Source organism: Drosophila subpulchrella, unplaced genomic scaffold (assembly GCF_014743375.2).
Source record: "Drosophila subpulchrella strain 33 F10 #4 breed RU33 unplaced genomic scaffold, RU_Dsub_v1.1 Primary Assembly Seq39, whole genome shotgun sequence".
In the NCBI taxonomy this organism is placed as follows: Eukaryota; Metazoa; Arthropoda; class Insecta; order Diptera; family Drosophilidae; genus Drosophila; species Drosophila subpulchrella.
In genome coordinates, this window is record NW_023665611.1 from 1228980 (window position 1) to 1254943 (window position 25964).

The window sequence follows — 25964 nt, forward strand, 5'->3', positions numbered from 1 at the left end:
GATGTCCCGTTCAAAAGTAATTCAAAAAACAAGATTTTCTTCTTCTTCCCAAAATGAAAATGTTTGTCCCTTTGTTTGTGGGTTTATATGCATCCCATCTTAGTTTTAGGGTTTTGGAAACCCTATGGGTGTATAAAGTAGCTTAAAATAGAAAACGTTTGTTCTACGACTTTTGAAAAAATCCCCTAGTTTAGCGGTAAATCAAACAAATCATAAATTTAATATAGTTTATTTATTTTATCGAATGTAATATCATTTTTCGTCACAATTGTGATATCAGAAATTTTTGTTAAAGGCGCGTTCGGCACTACTTTCTACCTCGTTAAGAGGTGTTTTTGTTTGATATTTTATGTGGCTAACAATTTTTATAACAGTGATTTAAATTGAATGAAAATGTTTATCAAAATGAAGATATTAGGAAGTTAAGAAAAAAAAGAAGTGCTGATCCAACACTTGCGGCTATAAGCCTTCAAAACATACGTATAATGTGCAGAGAATAATAAAAAACAGAAAAACATTTCCGAAAAATATAATTTTGATTTGAATCTAATGGAGATTTTCAAAGAATATCGATTTGCGTTTGCGAGTGTTGTAAAAATGTCTAGATTGCAAAAATTGTTTTCTATTGCTTAGAGAAACAATATTGCTACAAGAGTAGAAGTAAAAGTCGGAAAGTATGTAACAGGTAGAAGGAAGCGTATTCCTATAAAGTGTATAAATTCTTGATCACGATCACAAGCGGAGTCGATCTAGCCATGACCATGACCGTCGGAAACTATTATAGTGAGAAAGATGGGACTTGGCATGTAGATTCTCGAGCTTCTTGTGCAGCGCAAGTTTATTTATATGATTTTCTAAAGTTAAGGGCGAATTTCACTCATTCATAAAAAAAGTCAGAATAGATAGGTTAGGTTAGGTAGGTATGGCTGGAGACTAGACAACTAGTCCCCCCACTTAGGCCACACTGGGCCCCTTGTGATACCATGTAATCTCTGTGCAGATCCTTTTCCCTAGCTCATGGGTTATTGGGTTTCTCGAACAAGTTTGTTCTTTTAAGGAAACATAGGAGTTTGGGAATGCTTACGCCCTGTATGGCCGCAAGGTTCGGAAGTGTGTAGCTCCCTAGGGCTTGAAAACGTTTGAGGTTATGCGCTGGGCAGAAGCATAGGAGGTGTTCAAGGCTCTCCTCTTCGTCTGCTTTCAGCTGCGGCAGTAGTCGTGGTTGCTGAGTAAGACTTATAAGACAATGGCCCGTGAGGGCAGTTATGAGAGTGGAAATGTCTTCCCTGTTGCATTGTAGGAGAGTTTTTGTTTTTTTCGGGTTGTAGTTTGGCCAAGTGAGCCTGGAATTGTGGCAAGTTGAGGTTGCGCTCCATCGGTTGTTGGAGAGGCTGTACAATCTCTGCCTAAGGAGGAGCTTACAGGTAGCCATGTGCACACCCACGGTGTCCTTATCGCGAAGGATATCGGCGTTTGTCCCTTGTCTTGCTAACTGGTCTGCTATGCAGTTGCCCTCAATATTACGGTGTCCAGGCATACAGATGAGGTTGATTCTCAGATGAGTGACCATGTCATACAGAGATTTGCGGCATTCAAAGATGGTTGCTGAGCTAGCTGTATAGGAGACGGGGGCCCTGAGGACTGCTTGACTATCCGAAACGATGTAAATGTCTGTGTCGTGATGTTCTGATGTATCCAGGAGGGACATGGCTTCCTGGATTGCCATGACTTCCTGTTGGAAAACACTACAGTGATGTGGTAGGCGAAATCAGACCTTAATGTCCAGTTCAGGCGAGAACACTCCCCCACCTGCTTGGAAATAAGCTTGGAGCCGTATGTTGACGTCGTTTTCGAATTGGTTTGGGAGGATGTCCCAGTCTGAACGGGTAGGTATGAAGATCTTGTATCTTCTTTCGAAGTTGACTATGGGTGAAACGTAGTCTTTATCTGATTTGCGATCAGGAAATTTTCCTTGCCGCAGGATAACCACGTCGTCCACGTAACCACTTTAGTGCCCGCTTTCTGTAGAAGTGACAGTAGTTTGTTGACCACTATTACCCATAGAAGAGGTGAGGGTACACCGCCTTGCCGGGTTCCTCTACTGAAAGTCCTGGTCGACTGTGCGGGTCCCATAGTAGAGTATGAGTCCCACTATAGGCCGCTCAATGCCAAGTGCAGTCAGAGCACCGTTGATAGCAGTTGGGGTGACGCTGTTGAAGGTGCCTTCTATGTCTAGAAAAGCTGCCAAAGAGTATTCCTTGTTGCGGAAACCCCTCTCTATACAAGATTCTAGGGAGTGGAAGGCGGTACCTGTTGATCTGCCTTTACGGTATAAATATTACTTTAACGGCCAGCCACCTGGATGGAATGTGCCTTAGTGCAAGGCAACCGTGGAAGATGGCTACCAGCCAAGGGAGTGATGTGTTTAGTGTTCGTTGTAGTGGGGCCGTGAAGAACCCATCAGAGCCGGGGGATTTGAAGGTCTTAAAAGAATTAATAGCCCACTTGATGCGGTCAGGGCTATGCTCTGATCGTCGAGGGTCCCCTCTATGTAGAGGTCCTCCACTGGTTGGGTGTTTTTAGGGAAATGGGTGTCTAGCAGAAGTTCAAGGGCTTGGCTGTTTTCCGTCCAGGTGTCATCATTGGTTTTAAGGTAGCCAATGTTTGCTGGAGGTTTTGCTAAGATTCTTCTGAATCTGGATGCCTCCGCAGTACATTCTATGCTACTGCAGAAGCCCATTTCCTTCGCTTCGATGTTCTTATTTCTTTTTTGTATGGGCTTAGATTTGTATGGTTTATGTTCCAGGAAGCTTCGCTGTTGTCATACTTAGCTCTATTGAAGTAGGTTCTGCACTCGCTTTAAAGGTTCGTCAGGGTTGTGTTCCACCAGGGCGGTTTGACTATTGTTTTGACCGTTCTGCTTGGGCAATACTTTTTTATGGCTTCACTGCAGATGTCAGTGAAAGTATTGACTAGGTTATCTAGTTCTTGACCGTTGAGTACGTGCGTAGGTGGAGCATGTAAGTTTCTGTTGAGTAGTTTTTTGTAATAATCCCAGTTGGTTAGTCTTAGATTTGTAATGTTCTCGGCCTGAGGAATGTCTAGAGTTATTGAAAATTCTATGTACCGGTGGTCTTAGAATGAGTGTTCGAACCCCACTTTCCACGATTCAAGCTGGTTAAGCAGGTGATCAGTTATTACTGTAATGTCTAAGAGCAGCAGATGCTGTGGTGCAGATAAATCTGCAGAAACAGCGCCATCCACTATGTCCTGGAGTACAGTGCGCGCCGGTCGGGTCGTGCCCTGTGTGCACAGCTGCTTCAGGCTTTCGGTGAGCTCTGGGTCAGTTGGCGCGTACCCTGTATGGTTGGCCTCCTCGTGTTCCAACTCGTCGTCACTCGGGGGTTCGAAGGACGCGCAGGCAGCGTCCGCTAGTTTATTCGTGTCGTAGATGCGGAGTTGCACCTTGTCGAACCCATAGTTCGGCCGGTTCTGCTGCGTTGCGAGGGGCTCTAAGCATGCCTGGTTAAAAAGGATCACCATGTTCATGGTGACGCGATCGGTTTTCTCCACCTTAACCACTTTCCAACCATCTGTCGGAAGCCTCGCAAACCTTGGTGATGACTGGTTGCGCTATATCCATCGACCTCTATCTTGTTGCTTTGGCTTGTGGTCAGAGCGATATTAAAGTCTGGGATAACCGTCTTTGCCCAGGCTATGTCCTCTAGGAATTTTCTGTAATCCTCCTTAGACGTTTTGTCCTCTCTTATGGGGTTGGTGGGCAGCCGTTTGAGGATGCGGAACGCCTTCTTCCATTCAAGAGGCCCTGCCTGGTTAGGTGGTGTCCTTTTGAACTTATTGGCCCTGGTGCTTACCACAAGATCAGCCTTGGCACGCCCTTCAGGTTGGACTGGCTGGTTTGCCGCTCCTACGCTGGTGGGAGGTTTGGGCTGATCATTGTGGGGTTTCGGGGCTTGTCGACTGCGTTGTTCGCTGGCCTTGGCAGGTGTATAAGTCGTGTGGACTTGGGCTATCGGAGCACCACTCTTGGTCTTCTGATCTCAATAGATTCCACGAGCTGCGGAGAAAGAACTGGTCCACCCGGGCAGAGATCCGCTGGGCCCGGGTAAGGCAAACTTAGAACAGGCGGTCGCCACATGCCTGAGCCCATCGTTTGATACTGAGTTATTTTTTTACTCGGGCTCTTAGCCAGATTGACTTTTGGCACGGTACGAGTTACACCTTAGTCCAGGCCGGGGTAAGATGAGTGGGGGGGATAGGGAAGAGGTAGGTTTAGCATGTGGGGAGGGGTTTTTTAAAATTTATTTTTTATATTCATTTATTACCTACACGTATATACAGACTAAAAGATAAGTACAAGCAACAGGAGTAGGGGGCCGTGATTGCGCGGTATCACCGCAAGGTCTTGCTTCGCGCAATGGTATCCACCTAGGCTGTAGCTCCTCTCCTCTCGTTATCGATGCGACGCAGCGTTCGCAGTACACTCGCTACGTAGGCTGCCGTCGCTCCCCAATTCACCTCATTCAGCAGCATGAGGGGCAAAAAAGTTTCTAGCCGAACACTTGCCCCGGTGGTCTCCATCAGTATTTGGCAGTCGTATCCAAAGCGGCGACATTCAAAGAGGACATGCTGAGCTTCCTCAACAATTCCACTGCCGCACTCTGGGCAGCCGTCCTCCGTGTCGTGTTCGAAGCGCATAAGGAAGCTTCGGAAGCAACCATGTCCACTTAGCGCCTGCGTGAGGTAAAAATCTACCTGGCCGTGCTTCCTGTTTACCCAAGGCTCTATGCTGGGCATGAGCTGGTGCGTCCAGCGTCCCTCGCTGGAGTTGTCCCAAGCTGCCTGCCAGTTGTCGACGCTCTGCATCCTGGCACTGCTCTTCACCTCGGTCTTGGCTCTGTGGTCCGCCTGATCGCCTGCTAGAGCCTCGCGAATCTCCTTGGCCTCCCGCACCAGTTCACATAGGGGAACTTGGCCTGCAATGACAAGCGCTGCGTCGTCCGAGAATCTCCTTGGCCTCCCGCACCAGTTCACATAGGGGAACTTGGCCTGCAATGACAAGCGCTGCGTCGTCCGAGATCGTCCTAAAGGCACTCGATATTCTGACGGCACAAAGGCGGTACGTCGAGTTAACCCCTCGCATGTAGCTGCTCACAGCCGTGGCCTCGGTCCACACCGGAGCAGCGTACAGCAAGTGGGATTTGACAACGGTCGCGAGGAGCTTACGTCTGTCCTGCTTCGGTCCCCTGGTGTTCAGCAGGATCCTGCAGAGCGATCCCGTGATCTCACTTGCTTTTTTATTTACGTACTCTAAGTGTTCGCGGTAGGAGAGGCGGGTGTCCAGCATGACTCCCAGCTACCTTATGGCACGCTAAGATACTATCGTTGTCCCTCCGATCTGGATATGCGCTGACTCCACTGCTTTCCTGCTTGATATCAGCACCGCTTATTTTTTGTGTGATGCCAGCTCTAGGCCCGCCAATGAGAGCCACTCCTCCACTGCTCGAAATGCGCAGTTTGCAGCTGCTTCCACGGCACCAACTTCCTTGGCCACCACAACCAGCGCGACATCATCTGCAAAGGCAACTAATTTGGTGCTGCTCGGCAGTGGGAGCTTCAGAACTCCGTCATACATCGTGACTCACCTCGTAAGTCCTGGGGCCCATAGAGGTTTCTAGGACCAGCTCCCTTTTGCTGAGGTAGCTGTGCACTACATTCAGCAGGTATTCCGGGATGTTGAAGGACCGTAGTGCCTCCAGTGTTATCGCCCAATCGGCTGAGTTGAAAGCATTCAGTATGTCCAGCGTGACCACTAGAAAATACTTTTTCGTCCCATCTGGTACCAGCGATGGCTTTAGCAGCAATATTGGTGACCCTCTCTATCGCGTCCAGTGTCGATTTCCCTTTCCGGAAACCGTATTGGTTGGAAGAAAGTCCGACGGCATCCTCCATAGCAGCATTAAGCCTTGTTGCAATGACCCTTTCGAAGACCTTGCCTATAGTGTCCAGCAGGCAGATGGGTCTATAAGAAGAGGCTCCACCCGTTGGTTTCCCTGGCTTTGGCAGGAGCAAGAGTTTTTGGCGCTTCCACCTGTCGGGGAAGGTCCCTTCCAGCAGGCTAGTGTAGAGCGATGCTACCGCACCCGGATGGAGGAATCGCAGGGTCTTCACTGCACTGTTCGGGATCAGATCCGGCCCAGGTGCCTTCCTGTACTTCAAGATTCTTGCCACAGATAATATTTCCGTCTCCGTGACCGGACATATCGGGCTCCCAATTTGTCGCGTCCATCGGGGGATGCAATGGGGGCGGCCTTCTGGGAACAGCACTTGGACAATACCTTCTAGGACCGCTGGGTCAGTAGGCGACCTAATGCCGGCATTCACACGCTTGACCACCGTCTTGGGTCGTTTTCCAGCTCGTCACAGAGCTTGAGGTAGCTTTCCCTCTTGCTGTCCCGCATCGATAGTTTGAGTGCCTTCTTTGCACTCCAAAAGCTCGAGTTGCAGCTAGCGATTTCCTCACTCCACCAGTACACTGGCGCGTGGCGCTTCCAATCCTTCCAGTGCACTGGCAAAGGTCTGTGGCCTAAAGGTGTCTTGGCGGTAGGCTTTTCTTGGCCCAGTCGTCGGCTGACTTTGACACGGAGGACCGCCAACTGTCAGCAGGATGGCCTCATGGTTGCTGGCCGTGAACACCTCGCCTATCCTCCAGCGTTTGCTGCGGGATAAAGAGCTGAGAGAGAGAGAGATGATTGAACCGGCCCCAGTTCTTTTGAAGGTGTGCTGGGTGCCCTCGTTCAACAGGACTATGACCAGCGACACAATAGCTTCGAGGATGGTGCGCCCCCTGGCGTTGGTATAGAGGGAGCCCCATTCCTCGGCCCAGGCGTTAAAGTCGCCTCCGATCACCACGTTGCTCCGTCCTCTCAGGTCGCTGCTCAACTCGTCCAGGATCCTGCTTAAGGACGTCAGTGACAGACTGGGGCCAGATAACAGCTGTAGAGCCACGTGCCGCCTACGTTCGCTCGGACGAACCCCTCTACTGCCCTCATGTCCCGCACGGGTGGTGCACCCACTCCGCAGAGCCACAGTGCCGCTTTGCCTGTGCGATCCGTGACCCAATCGCTACTGCTTACCACTCTGTAGGGCTCACTGAGTATCGCCACCTCAGAACCCAGCTCGCGCACCATCTGCTTCAGGAGGTCCTGCGCGGCCTCCTGTGGTTCAGGTTTAGCCGAATCAACTTCATGTCGGTCCAGGTCTCCCTGTCCCGCTGGTTGTGGCTGAGCAGAATCTGCTTCCTTTTCCCTAGCTCATGGGTTATTGGGTTTCTCGAACAAGTTTGTTCTTTTAAGGAAACATAGGAGTTTGGGAATGCTTACGCCCTGTATGGCCGCAAGGTTCGGAAGTGTGTAGCTCCCTAGGGCTTGAAAACGTTTGAGGTTATGCGCTGGGCAGAAGCATAGGAGGTGTTCAAGGCTCTCCTCTTCGTCTGCTTTCAGCTGCGGCAGTAGTCGTGGTTGCTGAGTAAGACTTATAAGACAATGGCCCGTGAGGGCAGTTATGAGAGTGGAAATGTCTTCCCTGTTGCATTGTAGGAGAGTTTTTGTTTTTTTCGGGTTGTAGTTTGGCCAAGTGAGCCTGGAATTGTGGCAAGTTGAGGTTGCGCTCCATCGGTTGTTGGAGAGGCTGTACAATCTCTGCCTAAGGAGGAGCTTACAGGTAGCCATGTGCACACCCACGGTGTCCTTATCGCGAAGGATATCGGCGTTTGTCCCTTGTCTTGCTAACTGGTCTGCTATGCAGTTGCCCTCAATATTACGGTGTCCAGGCATACAGATGAGGTTGATTCTCAGATGAGTGACCATGTCATACAGAGATTTGCGGCATTCAAAGATGGTTGCTGAGCTAGCTGTATAGGAGACGGGGGCCCTGAGGACTGCTTGACTATCCGAAACGATGTAAATGTCTGTGTCGTGATGTTCTGATGTATCCAGGAGGGACATGGCTTCCTGGATTGCCATGACTTCCTTTTGGAAAACACTACAGTGATGTGGTAGGCGAAATCAGACCTTAATGTCCAGTTCAGGCGAGAACACTCCCCCACCTGCTTGGAAATAAGCTTGGAGCCGTATGTTGACGTCGTTTTCGAATTGGTTTGGGAGGATGTCCCAGTCTGAACGGGTAGGTATGAAGATCTTGTATCTTCTTTCGAAGTTGACTATGGGTGAAACGTAGTCTTTATCTGATTTGCGATCAGGAAATTTTCCTTGCCGCAGGATAACCACGTCGTCCACGTAACCACTTTAGTGCCCGCTTTCTGTAGAAGTGACAGTAGTTTGTTGACCACTATTACCCATAGAAGAGGTGAGGGTACACCGCCTTGCCGGGTTCCTCTACTGAAAGTCCTGGTCGACTGTGCGGGTCCCATAGTAGAGTATGAGTCCCACTATAGGCCGCTCAATGCCAAGTGCAGTCAGAGCACCGTTGATAGCAGTTGGGGTGACGCTGTTGAAGGTGCCTTCTATGTCTAGAAAAGCTGCCAAAGAGTATTCCTTGTTGCGGAAACCCCTCTCTATACAAGATTCTAGGGAGTGGAAGGCGGTACCTGTTGATCTGCCTTTACGGTATAAATATTACTTTAACGGCCAGCCACCTGGATGGAATGTGCCTTAGTGCAAGGCAACCGTGGAAGATGGCTACCAGCCAAGGGAGTGATGTGTTTAGTGTCCGTTGTAGTGGGGCCGTGAAGAACCCATCAGAGCCGGGGGATTTGAAGGTCTTAAAAGAATTAATAGCCCACTTGATGCGGTCAGGGCTGTGCTCTGATCGTCGAGGGTCCCCTCTATGTAGAGGTCCTCCACTGGTTGGGTGTTTTTAGGGAAATGGGTGTCTAGCAGAAGTTCAAGGGCTTGGCTGTTTTCCGTCCAGGTGTCATCATTGGTTTTAAGGTAGCCAATGTTTGCTGGAGGTTTTGCTAAGATTCTTCTGAATCTGGATGCCTCCGCAGTACATTCTATGCTACTGCAGAAGCCCATTTCCTTCGCTTCGATGTTCTTATTTCTTTTTTGTATGGGCTTAGATTTGTATGGTTTATGTTCCAGGAAGCTTCGCTGTTGTCATACTTAGCTCTATTGAAGTAGGTTCTGCACTCGCTTTAAAGGTTCGTCAGGGTTGTGTTCCACCAGGGCGGTTTGACTATTGTTTTGACCGTTCTGCTTGGGCAATACTTTTTTATGGCTTCACTGCAGATGTCAGTGAAAGTATTGACTAGGTTATCTAGTTCTTGACCGTTGAGTACGTGCGTAGGTGGAGCATGTAAGTTTCTGTTGAGTAGTTTTTTGTAATAATCCCAGTTGGTTAGTCTTAGATTTGTAATGTTCTCGGCCTGAGGAATGTCTAGAGTTATTGAAAATTCTATGTACCGGTGGTCTTAGAATGAGTGTTCGAACCCCACTTTCCACGATTCAAGCTGGTTAAGCAGGTGATCAGTTATTACTGTAATGTCTAAGAGCAGCAGATGCTGTGGTGCAGATAAATCTGCAGAAACAGCGCCATCCACTATGTCCTGGAGTACAGTGCGCGCCGGTCGGGTCGTGCCCTGTGTGCACAGCTGCTTCAGGCTTTCGGTGAGCTCTGGGTCAGTTGGCGCGTACCCTGTATGGTTGGCCTCCTCGTGTTCCAACTCGTCGTCACTCGGGGGTTCGAAGGACGCGCAGGCAGCGTCCGCTAGTTTATTCGTGTCGTAGATGCGGAGTTGCACCTTGTCGAACCCATAGTTCGGCCGGTTCTGCTGCGTTGCGAGGGGCTCTAAGCATGCCTGGTTAAAAAGGATCACCATGTTCATGGTGACGCGATCGGTTTTCTCCACCTTAACCACTTTCCAACCATCTGTCGGAAGCCTCGCAAACCTTGGTGATGACTGGTTGCGCTATATCCATCGACCTCTATCTTGTTGCTTTGGCTTGTGGTCAGAGCGATATTAAAGTCTGGGATAACCGTCTTTGCCCAGGCTATGTCCTCTAGGAATTTTCTGTAATCCTCCTTAGACGTTTTGTCCTCTCTTATGGGGTTGGTGGGCAGCCGTTTGAGGATGCGGAACGCCTTCTTCCATTCAAGAGGCCCTGCCTGGTTAGGTGGTGTCCTTTTGAACTTATTGGCCCTGGTGCTTACCACAAGATCAGCCTTGGCACGCCCTTCAGGTTGGACTGGCTGGTTTGCCGCTCCTACGCTGGTGGGAGGTTTGGGCTGATCATTGTGGGGTTTCGGGGCTTGTCGACTGCGTTGTTCGCTGGCCTTGGCAGGTGTATAAGTCGTGTGGACTTGGGCTATCGGAGCACCACTCTTGGTCTTCTGATCTCAATAGATTCCACGAGCTGCGGAGAAAGAACTGGTCCACCCGGGCAGAGATCCGCTGGGCCCGGGTAAGGCAAACTTAGAACAGGCGGTCGCCACATGCCTGAGCCCATCGTTTGATACTGAGTTATTTTTTTACTCGGGCTCTTAGCCAGATTGACTTTTGGCACGGTACGAGTTACACCTTAGTCCAGGCCGGGGTAAGATGAGTGGGGGGGATAGGGAAGAGGTAGGTTTAGCATGTGGGGAGGGGTTTTTTAAAATTTATTTTTTATATTCATTTATTACCTACACGTATATACAGACTAAAAGATAAGTACAAGCAACAGGAGTAGGGGGCCGTGATTGCGCGGTATCACCGCAAGGTCTTGCTTCGCGCAATGGTATCCACCTAGGCTGTAGCTCCTCTCCTCTCGTTATCGATGCGACGCAGCGTTCGCAGTACACTCGCTACGTAGGCTGCCGTCGCTCCCCAATTCACCTCATTCAGCAGCATGAGGGGCACAAAAGTTTCTAGCCGAACACTTGCCCCGGTGGTCTCCATCAGTATTTGGCAGTCGTATCCAAAGCGGCGACATTCAAAGAGGACATGCTGAGCTTCCTCAACAATTCCACTGCCGCACTCTGGGCAGCCGTCCTCCGTGTCGTGTTCGAAGCGCATAAGGAAGCTTCGGAAGCAACCATGTCCACTTAGCGCCTGCGTGAGGTAAAAATCTACCTGGCCGTGCTTCCTGTTTACCCAAGGCTCTATGCTGGGCATGAGCTGGTGCGTCCAGCGTCCCTCGCTGGAGTTGTCCCAAGCTGCCTGCCAGTTGTCGACGCTCTGCATCCTGGCACTGCTCTTCACCTCGGTCTTGGCTCTGTGGTCCGCCTGATCGCCTGCTAGAGCCTCGCGAATCTCCTTGGCCTCCCGCACCAGTTCACATAGGGGAACTTGGCCTGCAATGACAAGCGCTGCGTCGTCCGAGAATCTCCTTGGCCTCCCGCACCAGTTCACATAGGGGAACTTGGCCTGCAATGACAAGCGCTGCGTCGTCCGAGATCGTCCTAAAGGCACTCGATATTCTGACGGCACAAAGGCGGTACGTCGAGTTAACCCCTCGCATGTAGCTGCTCACAGCCGTGGCCTCGGTCCACACCGGAGCAGCGTACAGCAAGTGGGATTTGACAACGGTCGCGAGGAGCTTACGTCTGTCCTGCTTCGGTCCCCTGGTGTTCAGCAGGATCCTGCAGAGCGATCCCGTGATCTCACTTGCTTTTTTATTTACGTACTCTAAGTGTTCGCGGTAGGAGAGGCGGGTGTCCAGCATGACTCCCAGCTACCTTATGGCACGCTAAGATACTATCGTTGTCCCTCCGATCTGGATATGCGCTGACTCCACTGCTTTCCTGCTTGATATCAGCACCGCTTATTTTTTGTGTGATGCCAGCTCTAGGCCCGCCAATGAGAGCCACTCCTCCACTGCTCGAAATGCGCAGTTTGCAGCTGCTTCCACGGCACCAACTTCCTTGGCCACCACAACCAGCGCGACATCATCTGCAAAGGCAACTAATTTGGTGCTGCTCGGCAGTGGGAGCTTCAGAACTCCGTCATACATCGTGACTCACCTCGTAAGTCCTGGGGCCCATAGAGGTTTCTAGGACCAGCTCCCTTTTGCTGAGGTAGCTGTGCACTACATTCAGCAGGTATTCCGGGATGTTGAAGGACCGTAGTGCCTCCAGTGTTATCGCCCAATCGGCTGAGTTGAAAGCATTCAGTATGTCCAGCGTGACCACTAGAAAATACTTTTTCGTCCCATCTGGTACCAGCGATGGCTTTAGCAGCAATGTTGGTGACCCTCTCTATCGCGTCCAGTGTCGATTTCCCTTTCCGGAAACCGTATTGGTTGGAAGAAAGTCCGACGGCATCCTCCATAGCAGCATTAAGCCTTGTTGCAATGACCCTTTCGAAGACCTTGCCTATAGTGTCCAGCAGGCAGATGGGTCTATAAGAAGAGGCTCCACCCGTTGGTTTCCCTGGCTTTGGCAGGAGCAAGAGTTTTTGGCGCTTCCACCTGTCGGGGAAGGTCCCTTCCAGCAGGCTAGTGTAGAGCGATGCTACCGCACCCGGATGGAGGAATCGCAGGGTCTTCACTGCACTGTTCGGGATCAGATCCGGCCCAGGTGCCTTCCTGTACTTCAAGATTCTTGCCACAGATAATATTTCCGTCTCCGTGACCGGACATATCGGGCTCCCAATTTGTCGCGTCCATCGGGGGATGCAATGGGGGCGGCCTTCTGGGAACAGCACTTGGACAATACCTTCTAGGACCGCTGGGTCAGTAGGCGACCTAATGCCGGCATTCACACGCTTGACCACCGTCTTGGGTCGTTTTCCAGCTCGTCACAGAGCTTGAGGTAGCTTTCCCTCTTGCTGTCCCGCATCGATAGTTTGAGTGCCTTCTTTGCACTCCAAAAGCTCGAGTTGCAGCTAGCGATTTCCTCACTCCACCAGTACACTGGCGCGTGGCGCTTCCAATCCTTCCAGTGCACTGGCAAAGGTCTGTGGCCTAAAGGTGTCTTGGCGGTAGGCTTTTCTTGGCCCAGTCGTCGGCTGACTTTGACACGGAGGACCGCCAACTGTCAGCAGGATGGCCTCATGGTTGCTGGCCGTGAACACCTCGCCTATCCTCCAGCGTTTGCTGCGGGATAAAGAGCTGAGAGAGAGAGAGATGATTGAACCGGCCCCAGTTCTTTTGAAGGTGTGCTGGGTGCCCTCGTTCAACAGGACTATGACCAGCGACACAATAGCTTCGAGGATGGTGCGCCCCCTGGCGTTGGTATAGAGGGAGCCCCATTCCTCGGCCCAGGCGTTAAAGTCGCCTCCGATCACCACGTTGCTCCGTCCTCTCAGGTCGCTGCTCAACTCGTCCAGGATCCTGCTTAAGGACGTCAGTGACAGACTGGGGCCAGATAACAGCTGTAGAGCCACGTGCCGCCTACGTTCGCTCGGACGAACCCCTCTACTGCCCTCATGTCCCGCACGGGTGGTGCACCCACTCCGCAGAGCCACAGTGCCGCTTTGCCTGTGCGATCCGTGACCCAATCGCTACTGCTTACCACTCTGTAGGGCTCACTGAGTATCGCCACCTCAGAACCCAGCTCGCGCACCATCTGCTTCAGGAGGTCCTGCGCGGCCTCCTGTGGTTCAGGTTTAGCCGAATCAACTTCATGTCGGTCCAGGTCTCCCTGTCCCGCTGGTTGTGGCTGAGCAGAATCTGCTTCCTGCCTGGTCTCCTTCTTTCCTGCCGCAGAGCAGATGAAGCATGAAGGCTACTTGCTGCACTTGGCTGCCTTGTGCCCTTGTTCACCACATCTTATGCAGCAATCGCTCCTATCCACTAGGCTCTTGCAGTTAACTGCAATATGCCCGGGTTCCAAGCATTTGAAGCATCTTGGGAGGCCTGTTCTTTCCCGGATCCTGCAGTTGGTCCATCCAATCCTCACCTCGCCACGATGAGTTGAGGGAGTTGGGCAATCTGATGACTGCCGACTGCGACTCCGCGTAGCCTCGGCGCAGACTCCGAACTCTGATGCGCTCCGCATCGATGTCATACTGGCTCGTAATCGCAGCGCAGGTTTCCTGCTCCGTCGCGATGGAGTGGATGTCTCGTATCTCCAAATCGAGCAGTTTAGTCTCGTCCGACATGGCTCGCACTGACGCTGCGTCGCCTAGCACCCTCGCGATGCTCTCCTTCATGGTTTCTGCGCTTTCTGCGCTGCCTTTGGCCACCTCGAGCAGTAGGTTGCCGTTAATGATGCGGCGTACCTTGGATACACAGCTTCCCAAGTCCAACAACTGTTTGTCTTCCCTTAGAGTCACCATTGCTTACACCTCGCTGTAAGATTTCCCGCTCGCCTGGACAACGACAGCGTCGGGTCTGGCGCGACGCGTGGCCTTCGGCTCTTTCTTGACCAGCTCCCACCCGGCGACCTGAATTGCGGGGCCCACGGTCTTACTGGCGCCAGCGTGCGCCGCCTCTCTTTTTTGTGGCCCTTTTGGAGGGTTCATTCGGGTACTCCTGGGAGCTATGGCTCTTTTCTGCTGCGTTGGGCGCGATGATGGTGGGGCCAGTTGAGCTGCGGGTCCTCCGTTTGCGCTGCAGCATTTCTCTTCCAGACAGGCGTTGTCTGCTGTTCATTGTCGAGCATTTCGAGCACACGATTGCAGCATCCTGGCTATTCTCCCTGATGCTGTCTTCCTTGCCGCCCTCTCTGTTCACCTCTAGGATGCTCGTGTGAAGCGCCTTCATGCGCACAAACGTCTCCCTCGTGGCGACAGTTATATGGCGCGCCGTCTTGTCCACCATCTTGGTGGATATCTCCTGCAGAAGCTTCCCCAGTTCCAAGAGATCCTCAAGGCAGGTTGCCTCGTGGAAGGCCTTGCTCCTTTTGGGCGGCGTTGTCCTCTGCGAGTTTTCTGGGCTTGCAGGATCACGCGTTCTCTTAGGGGTTTCCTTAACTTACTTAGTATCTGCGATCAGCTCATAAACTTGGGTTGACGAAGGTGGCGTCGAGCGGGCGATCTTTCTGCCCCTCCTAAATGCCGCTGCAACTCCATCGGTCCCCTCTTCCCTCGGATGGCGGGGAGATCTTACCTCCACTGGTCTGCCCACGAAAGGGTTTTCAGCCTCCTCCATCTCAGGCTTCCCGGTTTGCTCGAGGGAGGCTCCAGCGCTGGCCACAGATTTCCCCTTGGCTTACGATAGGGGATATACCGCCCCTTTTCGGTCCCCAGTCCTACAGTTCAGTAAATCTTTTCTATATAAATCCAATCGTTGCATTTGCCAGAGAGCCCGCCTAGTATTCTTTCCAGCTCAACAACCAAATCGTCTGGCTTCCTTGTCAGCTCCCACGAAGTTCTTGCCGTTACCCAGCGCAGCATGCCTTCGACTGCAGACAAAATTTCTGATCGGAATTATGCAGGAATCTGCCGACGGGTACGTGAACAGTGCTACCCATCGCTTCTCATGGTATCGAGTCACAGTCACCAGCAATGGCCCAAAATATTCCAGTACACTGTTCCTTAACGGCCATACATTGGCCTTCAAGCGAAGGCGCTAAAAATTCCTTAATAGCTGACTGTAGCTCGAGAATCTGAAATGAAATACAAAAGTCGCTTGCTGCAACAAACGGAATCCACTTCGATCTTACTCGTCGTCGGTTATATCCGGACCTCGTTTAACTTCGGATTCAGCTTGTGACCAGCTGCCCTCTGACTGCCTCAAAGCCGACTGTCCGCCTAGCCATTGTGACTTCTGACTGAGGTCCACGTGGCACTGCAAGCGGGTTGCATCATCCGCCACACTCTATTGGGATACCTTTGTCGACTCCAAGAGTTCGGCCACACAATTGCCGATAAACTGTTTGTAATTGCTATGTGCGCTGCCGATTAAACAAAGCCTTAGAGTCGGTCCACAGCACGATTTTATTGATGGCCACACTGTGGCCCTCATGACAGCGTCCATCAGTCTCGTTCCAAGAATACTGCCTGCAGTTTAAGCCGTGGGACTGACATTGTTCGCATCGGGGCGCGCTTTGTTTTGGCACATACAGAGCTTACTAGCACGTCGTCACCCTCGTGAGTGACCATCAAGTAGGCCATTGCCGCAAAGGCTGATTGACTTGCATCCATGAAAGCGGGAAAATCTATTTCCCGTAAAAATCCGCGCCAAAAAAAATGGTGTGGACATCTTAACTGTTCAGTTCACAAAGGCTCTGTTGATTTCACACTGCAGTGCACTTTCTGCCTCCAGATATCTCGCTACAGCAACTTAGCTGTTATCTTGAGACAGCAGAGAAATCACAGAGGATCGACCGTAGACATAACCAAGCTCTAAAATTCCATCTTTGTAGGGACTCGTTCACCGTTCAATACGCCAATACATTCCCAAAATCTTCTGTTTAGACTCACCCATCCGACGCACAACACGTGTCCTGGTTGACCAATGCTTTCTCTACAACGGGCAAACTGGATAAAAACTAGCATACCTCAAATTCAGCGTTTGCATGTATCTTCTTCACTCGGGTATATACAATGATGGCTTCGCTCCCGGTAGCAAAACTGTCACATAGTCATCCACAGAATGAAAATCGATGACTGCTTTCGGATCTGAATGCTCAAACTGTTTGGCATTCACAGTATTCACGTAATGCGCGGCACTTGGCGAGCCGGCTGCTCCGAGGGTCTTTACGTTCATCTCGAAGACATCAGGATCCCTGTTATCGTCGCCATCTCTCCCCAGGAAGCGTTGGCAAAACCAATCCTCGGGTTGGATCAGAGCTTGCCCCTCCATAAATCTAATGTTGCTGTCTTTTGTTTAGGGCCTTCAGCTTTGGCATCAAGAAGCAACCGAATCTTTTCTGACCAATTAGTGTTTTCGACGACAAAATCAATTAAGTACAATAGCCAGTCGTCTTCCGTCGCGACTTTGTTGGGTTTCAGTCGTTGCGTATCATCTTCTTCTCGACATTGATTAATTACTTGTACGCCATAGTAAGCATGTCTGGTAACTTAGCCCAATCTCACCGTCGTGTCTTCGAGTATTCTTTGTGCCAGCAGAGCTTCACACCAAAGTTTTCATTATAAAAATAGTCTTCTACCATCCTCTTAACAGTTCATCCGTAGGCACAGTTAAAAGGCAAGATGGTGAAACATATTTTCCACTTACAGGCCCAAAGGAACCCCTCCCAGCTCGGTTGCGGTCGCATGTTGTCCCAGTCTGCCAAAACGTCGTGATGGTAGTGGAAATGCCAAGTGTCCTTGAGCAAGTTTAATGAGTACCTCGTTCCTCTAGGGACTCATCGGTAGAGGCAAATTCTAACGCACGCCTTGAATATCTCGTCGTTGTAGGGCCTGCATTGACAGGCTCAGGTGCGGAAGTGAATACACGTTTCGCAACGCGCGATTGCTTACCTAATCCACTGATTTGCAGACTCACGACATCGGTAGGTTGTCTCACCCTGAATCCCCATGTCTCTTATACCAGTTACTTGTAGAGTAAAAGGCGGAAAGTATGTAATAGGAAGAAGGAAGCGTTTCCCACCCTATAAAGAATATATATACTAGTCAATCTAGACATGTCCGCCTGTTCGTATGAACGCTGAGATCATGGAAACTACAGGAGCCAGATTCTTCTTCAAGTTTATTTCATCGAAGGGTCACGCTAACTACGACGCCTATGACTCTGAAACCTGTCTAGCACCCACATTTTGGAAAACTTTTGGAAAGTTGTGATTGGGATTTTATTCTGACTAGAAAATTAATTTTCGCATGTAGATAAATATTGATATTTATCTACATGCGAAAATTAATGTTCTATTATTGTTCAAATTCACCATTCACTAAAATGTTATATCCAAATAATAACCAAACGCCCATAGAACCTGTCTAGCATCCACATTTTTGAAAAAATTTGAAAAAGTGTTATTGCTATTTCGTTCTTACTATCATTACCCATCTACATGCCAAATCTCTTGCTTTGTTATTATTCGAGTCCACTATTCACTAAAAAGTTATAAGTTATATAATAATAATCAGTAGTCTCGATTGAATAAGCTACAGTGTAACAGGGATGGACCATGCAGTTAGCATGACATTGCAAATTTACTAACACGCCACTCAGAGTAAGTCCATATAAAATTTAGCTTCCCTTTTTTGCCCTATCTTCGCATGGGAACTATATGATACAGTTGTCCGATGTGGTACGTTCAGACTTACATACTACATGCAATAAAAATAAGTCTTTTGGAATAGTTTTATCCCGATAGCTTTATATATGGGAAACTAGTTTCTATAAATCGACACTTCTAGTGACGCCGATTAATAATATGTTTGTCTTTTAGGGTCGGAAACGTCTTCTAATCTGCAATACAAACACGTGACTAAAATTCTAATACCCACTGCAAGGGAATACAAATAATTTCCCTCATGTTTTTGGGTATTTTTGAGGAATACAAAATTCTTTTTCAGTATATTTCTTCCTAAATGTGGGTGTTTTAAGCATTGAACATCGTTTCACTTAGATTGCGTAAGACTTAGATAGTTTTTTCTGTGTTATGATCCACGCATAAATTTTCAATTAAATGTGTAGTTTAGTTTTTTTTTTGTATTTTGTCGTTAATTTTGGAAAGTATTGACAATATCGATGATAATTACTATCATAGATTTACCAACATTACTGGACATGATGGCTTGAAGCACATTGTACTGAAGTTTTAGTTAAATAGTATTTTTTTATGTTTTATGAGTTATGCATCAATTCTCAATATAATTTATTGTTTAGTTTTCTATTGTTTTTCCATTTTGTCGTTAGTAATAGCCAAGTCTATCGATGATGTCCATTATAATATTATTACTATTATTATATATTACTTTTGCGAAACCTTAGCCCGCATTTGTTTTTTTTTCAATTTTTGGATATTTAACATTCTACAAAAGCCATTTACGGTTTGGATATCACAAGTGGAGTTTTCCGCCGAAAATAATAAAAATTAACCAACATTTTTGTTTTTCACTATTTTCATTTAAAGATAAAGTCGAAAAGTTAAGTACCCATGCACAGTTTTTATTGGCGTGGCACTTAAATCCTAGGAACACTAAAAGCGATCATACAAAAATCGTAGTTTTGAAACACATTGCAAACCCGAAACATTTTGCTTCTTTATACCCGTATAGAGGCTACAAAAATTTTGGTCTAAAGTTTGTAACGCAGTGAATAAGCCGTTTCCGACCTTATGAAGTTTATATAGTCTAGATCAGCATCACTAGACGAGTCTATATAGCAGCGGTCGGCAGCACGTCATTAAGCGGGCATACAGCATAAGAGCTCTGTTCGTTTTCTGCCACCACACGTTAAGTGTACAACATCGGTCGGCACTCACACAACGATAAGCTGAACCGCGCAAATTACTCACACTAATGAAAAGCAAAATTTATGTTATTATCAGGGCTCTCACAGAAACCTTCGATGGCTTATGTTGGTTGGATTCCAAAGCAACCGTTGGTTTTACAGACTCTATAGAGTTTCAGAGAAAACTTGTTCTGATTTTGACTTGGCGAGAGTTGCCATGGTACGCAGACAAAAGGAGTTTCCTGGATTCAATTTGTAACATACTCTATTGTGTTTGTTTTACGTAAGAAAAATTGCACAGGCTAACAGAAATTGTATATGCCTGTTACCATTTTATTTCGATAAAATAGGCGTTTACAACATAAATTGCAACTTTTACTATATTCGGTACTTGCGCTATTTATAAATCTTTCTTTCATATACATGCAAATTAAAACAAGGAAGAACGCTATAGTCGAGTACCTCGACTATCAGATACCCGTTACTCAGCTAAAGGGACCAAAGGGAAATGGAGATATGCAAGCAGCAAAGCGAGATTTAAGTGCGCCACCTAACGGCGGAAGACAGATTTAAGCATTGTGGGCGTTAGGGTAGGCGTGGCAAATTTTTTTTTGGATCAATCGATAGGTATTGACGAGACCAATACATTTCAGTTAAAATTTGTTATCTAGCATAAAAATTGTGGGCGCCACAGGCTTGGGCGGTTTGTGGGCGTTAGAGTGGGCGTGGCATATTCGCATAATAAACCTGCGCTGCGTACAAGGCTACGGAATCTAAATCTGAAATCCCAATACTCTATCTTTGATAGTTTCCGCGATATCCGCGTTCATATTTACGGTTTTTTGAAGTTTGTGGGCGGTTTGTGGGCGTTAAAGTGGGCGTGGCAAACTTTTTTTTTGGGTCAATCGATAGGTATTGATGAAAACAATTCATTTCAGTTTAAATTTTTACTCTAGCATCAAAACTGTAAAAGCCACAGTTTTGGGCGGTTTGTGGGCGTTAGAGTGGGCGTGGCACTCTACTGAAACAAACTTGCGCTGCGTAAGAAGCTCAGGAATCTGCTCGCCAAATCTCAATAGCCTAGCTCTCATAGTTTCCAAGATCTCAGCGTTCATCCGGACAGACAGACGGACAGACGGACAAACGGACAGACGGACAGACGGACAGACGGACATGGCTAGATCGACTCGGCTAGTGATCCTGATCAAGAATATATATACTTTATGGGGTCGGAAACGCTTCCTTCTGCCTGTTACATACTTTCCGACGAATCTAGTATACCCTTTTACTCTACGAGTAACGGGTATAATTAATCATTGTTTATTCATTAAAAAGACATAAAATCAGACTCTTTGCTACTTGTATATCTCCATCTATCCGCACTCCCCTTAGCAGACTACCGGGAATCTGATAGCCGATGGCATCGACTATAAAGTTCTCTTGCTTCAAGCATTCTTCTCCCGCTGCTATTCCTGAAGACTTATGCATTTAAGTCACCTGCGATGACCACATTTTGCATTTCTATTGCCACTTTGAAGAAGAAAGCGACCAGCGCTTGTTGTGGCTGGGTTGACCAGACCGTCAAGATCGCTGCACTCTTCGTCACATCCATAGTCCGGTCATATAGTCTTTTTATTCGGCTCGCTAATTATCGCCATGTCGGCTTGAATTTCGCGCAGGGTATGGCCTAGGAGATTATGCGCGGCTTTGCATGATGTAGCTGATTTTCACTTATGTTTTTTGCTCATAGTAAATATCCTGCTGCCCGTTATGTGCTTCACGTCTGTTTTTTTAAGAGTATCGCATAGAAAGCATTTTTATACCCTTGCAGAGGGTTTATGATTTCAGTCAGAAGTTTGCAGTTAAGGAGACGTTTCCGACCTCATAAAGTACATATATTCTTGATCAGCATCACTAGACGAGTCGATCTAGCCATGTCCGTCTGTCCGTCCGTTTCTACGCAAACTAGTTTCTTAGTTTTACAGCTATCGGGCTGAAACTTTCCTAAAAGTCATCTTTCTTTTGCAGGTAGTATATAAGTCGGAACCAGCAGGATCGGACAACTATATTTGATAGCTCCCAAAGGAATAATCGGAAAAAAATTTTTTTTTTTAATGATATTTTTGGTGTTTTTTATACCCGTTACTCGTAGAGTAAAAGTACTAGATTCATCGGAAAGTATGTAACAGGCAGAAGGAAGCGTTTCCGACCCAATAAAGTATATATATTCTTGATCAGGATCACTAGCCGAGTCGATCTAGCCATGTCCGTCTGTCCGTCTGTTCGCCTGTCCGTATGAACGCTGAGATCTCGGAAACTATAAGAGCCACAATACTGGGATTAGGCATGCAGATTCCTGAGATTCCTGCGCAGCGCAAGTTTGTTTCAGCAGAGTGTCACGCCCACTTTAACGTCCACAAACCGCCCACAAACTTCAAAAAATCGTAAGTTTGAACGCGAATATCTCGGAAACTATCTAAGGTAGAGAATTGGAATCTCAGATTTAGATTCCGAAGCCTTGTACGCAGCGCAAGTTTGTTACGCGAATGTGTCACGCCGACTTTAACGCCCACAAGCCGCCCAAACCTGTGGCGTGCACATTTTTAGAGCTAGATGAAAAATTTCAACTGAAGTGTATTAGTCTTGTCAATACCTATCGATTGATCCAAAAAAAATATTGCCACGCCCACTCTAACGCCCACAAACCGACCAAGCTTGTGGCGCCCACAATTTTCATGCTAGATTCAAAATTTTAACTGAAATGTATTGGTCTCGTCAATACCTATCGATTGATCCAAAAAAAATTGCACGCCCACTCTAACGCGCATGACTCTTACATCTGTCTACCGCCCATGAGATCACGGGTAGGTGGCGCATTTCAATCTCGCTTGCCTTAATTTTATCAAGACTTTATTATATAGCTGCCATAGGAACGATAGGAAAATTGGTAGTAAAATAACATTAATAATAACATTATACTATTTAGAATGTAGTTTTTTGTATTTTTTAGAATTTCGAATTGAATTTAATAATTATAACTGCAAGGGTATACAAAATTTGGCTTGCCGAATTTAACTGACTTTCTTGTTTTTATTTCTCTTTGTTATCGTACTTTATCATGGAGTTTTACAAACTCCAGATTGAGAACTACTCGACCGATATTCACTCGGCACCTCAGGCTACCTGTAAGATTTATCTCACAACGAATAGAACACTGCTAATCTAGATTTTGGCGTCCACGATTTCACTCATTATTTCTTGTATATATTTTTCCTGCACATTTCTTTCCGGCTTTTACTTTTCTCAACTCTCATTCTTTGATAATTCGTTTTTTTTTTAAACCACGCACATTTATTTTCCACTTTGCCACTAATGTACTCACATATTTAATACAATAGCTCCTTGGAGGTTCTTCATCGTCGGCCCTTTTTCCTGTCCAACTGTGAGTCCGGCTGTGCCAGTTACCAGTGGTGAATGATGATGGTAACACAGAAGAGTATTTTTAGTAGATATTCTCTTTATTTTGTAGATAAGACATGAAGAAGTGAATGGTTTTATTTTTGATGATCCTGTCGGGGTCCTCTATCGGCAATTTCTCTTTCGCTGGGTCCAAGTAGTCATCTCTTGTCTAAAATGCTTGTTGGGTAGCTTTCTTAATAATTCTTTGGGAACAAGCCTATAGGTAAAGGGGTGTGGGTGTTATTTGTAACATCGGCTCCTTATTATTACTTATTAGTTTTCAACGGAGTGTTGGATAAATTTCCGTCACCATAAAGTATATATATCTATATATATATTCTTGATCAGCATCTCTGGACGAGTCTATATATCCATGTTTGTCTGTCCGTCAGTCTCTTCATTTCTACGCGACTGGTCTCTCAGGTTTAAAGCTATCGGGATGAAACCTTCCCAAAAGTCGTATTACTATTGCAGGCTGTATTATAGGTCGGTACAAGCCGGATCGGACAACTATGTCCTAAAGCTTCTATAGGAATAGGAAAATAATGAGCTGCACTAAAGACAAAAACGTATATGCAACAGTCGGCAGCTATTCTAAGCAGCGCTGGGCTTACAAAGATAATAGATAAACAAGGTAACAAGAGAGGCACGGAATCTCTGGCATTTAAAAGCTTTAAGTACTGTGGGCTTCTTTCGCATAATTCAATACTAACATATTTATGGCAAAATAAACATTAGCCACTGGCATTTAAATTTATCAATTTATCTTTGGTTCTGTTGGAAGGGATCCGCTTTCAACCAACTCAGTTTCAAAGGGCAGAACAGCTAGTTTGTCAACGGCCCTAGCAACTCTGATGATGCCATCCTGGACAGATATAGCCTCTTCGACGCGTCCCATATACCGTCCCATATAACGTCACCCACTCATATGTTGGCTTGTCCAGATTTCCACTTGCTCCTCTCTTGCAACAAGGACAAATACTCTGTGATTCGAACTTTGCAGCCTTCCTCCAACTCTTAAAAGCCCATCGTTTCCAAGCCTGGGACTTAGAGACATCAGCTGGCTTCTTTTTGGTAGGGGCTTATTGACGTGGAGTGCGGAGATCTCGTCAGGAAAATGACACCGATGAATTCCCATTATAAGAATACGCGAGCCATCAATTAAACCTTGTACGGTGAGGGGACCACCTCGTCGAGGACAATCTTTGTTCCGAAGAGAGATGAAACACTTTATATAAGCGATGAAGTTATCCAAAGGAATTTTGGTAATTGCTGTTAATTGAAATACCCATCGCAGCCGAGCTAATCAAGGTGACGTGTCTTTGTTCGGGAAGATCGCGAAGAGGTTCCACACTTGCCGGCCAGGCTGTCGAACATAGTAGATGAGACGTTACTGATTCGAATGCTTCTGCTCTCAAATAGATACAGGCTCCGTAAGCTGTAGTGCTGGCATCAGAAAAGGCGTGAGCTTGCACGGAAGCATTTGGCATCATGGCAAATCTGGGCATCATGGCTCTATCCAAACTGAAGACAGCGTTTCGGGTAATGGGTCATCCCAGCTTAGATTTTCCTTCCACAATACCTGCAAGAATATTTTGGCTTTGACTAGAATCGGAGCTGTAAAGCCAAGGCGGTCATAACATCTTGCGTTTACCGATATAACGCTTCTTTTGGATGGTGTAGTATCTGGAAGCATTGGTAAGAAGTTGAATAATAAATTGTCTGAACTTGGCTCCCAAATTAGTCCAATGGCAATGTCGGTTCCGTCATAAAACTTAAGAAGCTTCTCCTTTTCTTCTTCCGACTCCCCCTCAAGAATTCTCGGCTCGTTGGAGCAGCATTTGCGAATAGGAAAGGAGTCCCTGAATAGCAAAGCTTTGACTTGCCTTTGAATTTCCTGTACTTCTTCAATTGTATTTCCACCAGACATTAGATCGTCGACGTAGAAGTCCCTTCTTACGGTTTTAGCCCCAATGGAAAACGAAGATTCCTCATCATCAGCTAACTGGTGCATGGCGCAGCAGGCTTTGTTTCATATGTGACAGTCTCTAGCTTATAAACGTCTATTTCCTCCTCAGGTCTATTCCTCCAGAGAATACACTGCAGATATTCATCTGGATGCGAGATTCGCACACAGCGGTACATTTTGCATATATCCCCGCAGAGTGCAAACCTGTATAGGCGAAAACAAATAAGTGTGTGGAAGATTTTTGGCTAAATTGTAGGGGCAGCAGATTGTTGAGCGATTGACCTGAAGTACTTTTTGCCGACCCGTCGAACACGACACGAAGTTTTGTGCTACTGCTATCCAGCTTCTAAACGCAATAATGGGGCAAAAAGAATTGCTTGTGGTGATCCTGCTGGGGTGCCAACGACATATGGCCGAGATCGATATATTCTTTTAGAAACGCGCTATTCTGAGACTTAAGGACGGGATTTCTTGACAATTTTGCTTCTAAACTCTTGAAACGCCTTAGCGCGAAACCAAAGGAATCACCCAGGGAATCGAATCCAGTGCCCGAGTATTGCCCGCTCTCTTACCGATTAACTTTTCCTGAAAAAAAGGGCTCACAAAGAATATCCTCATTGGTCACAGAAATATCGGACAGGTAACAATTTTCTATCACCCAAAATCGTTTTACAGCTTCAGTGAGGCACTTATCTTCCGTTTTTGATATATTCGGCTTGACTGACGTGGCTATGGCACATACTTTCTAACCTTCGTTTGCCAGACCCCCATTATCTCACGTAGAAGAATTTAGATCAAACTGCGGCTAATAATCTGTAATGGTTTTTGTGACAACAGCAGTAAAAGAGGCATGATAGCACAAATCCTGAGACAACGATAATATCAAGTGCCTTATCAGAGTTGAGTGAAGATTCTCCTATTCTAGATACTAATACATGCGACGGTCTTGACTCGAGCTGCAGCTGGCCAGCAAAACAAGACGAAAGAAAATTGAGTTGCGTTGCTGAATCGAGTATAGCACGACATGGAATGAAGAAGCCAGCGCGATTTTTGACAAAGACAACAGCCGTTGCAAGCAACACGTATTGGTCGTGATATTGGGTGCTATTTATGATGGGTGGAGGTTATGATGATGTGGATGAACATGCAATTAATGTTTGAGAAGATGGGTCGAGGCCGCCGGATGAAGATGATGGTAATGGCGCAGTGGGCTAGGGGTCAAATGAAGAAGTGGGTGGTGCTTGATATGACAGTTTTTGCAATTGCCA

General features: G+C 47.3%; 1 protein-coding gene and 1 long non-coding RNA gene across 3 annotated transcripts in view; both read left to right on the plus strand.

Moving 5' to 3' along the window:
- Positions 1–25964, plus strand: part of LOC119561994 (troponin C) — a 38380-nt gene that overhangs the window by 9208 nt on the left and 3208 nt on the right. The window lies entirely within an intron of this gene.
- Positions 502–19773, plus strand: LOC119561995. The gene is made up of 3 exons (XR_005221591.1): positions 502–17157; positions 17214–17364; positions 17416–19773. It is a non-coding gene; the product is annotated as an uncharacterized LOC119561995 (long non-coding RNA).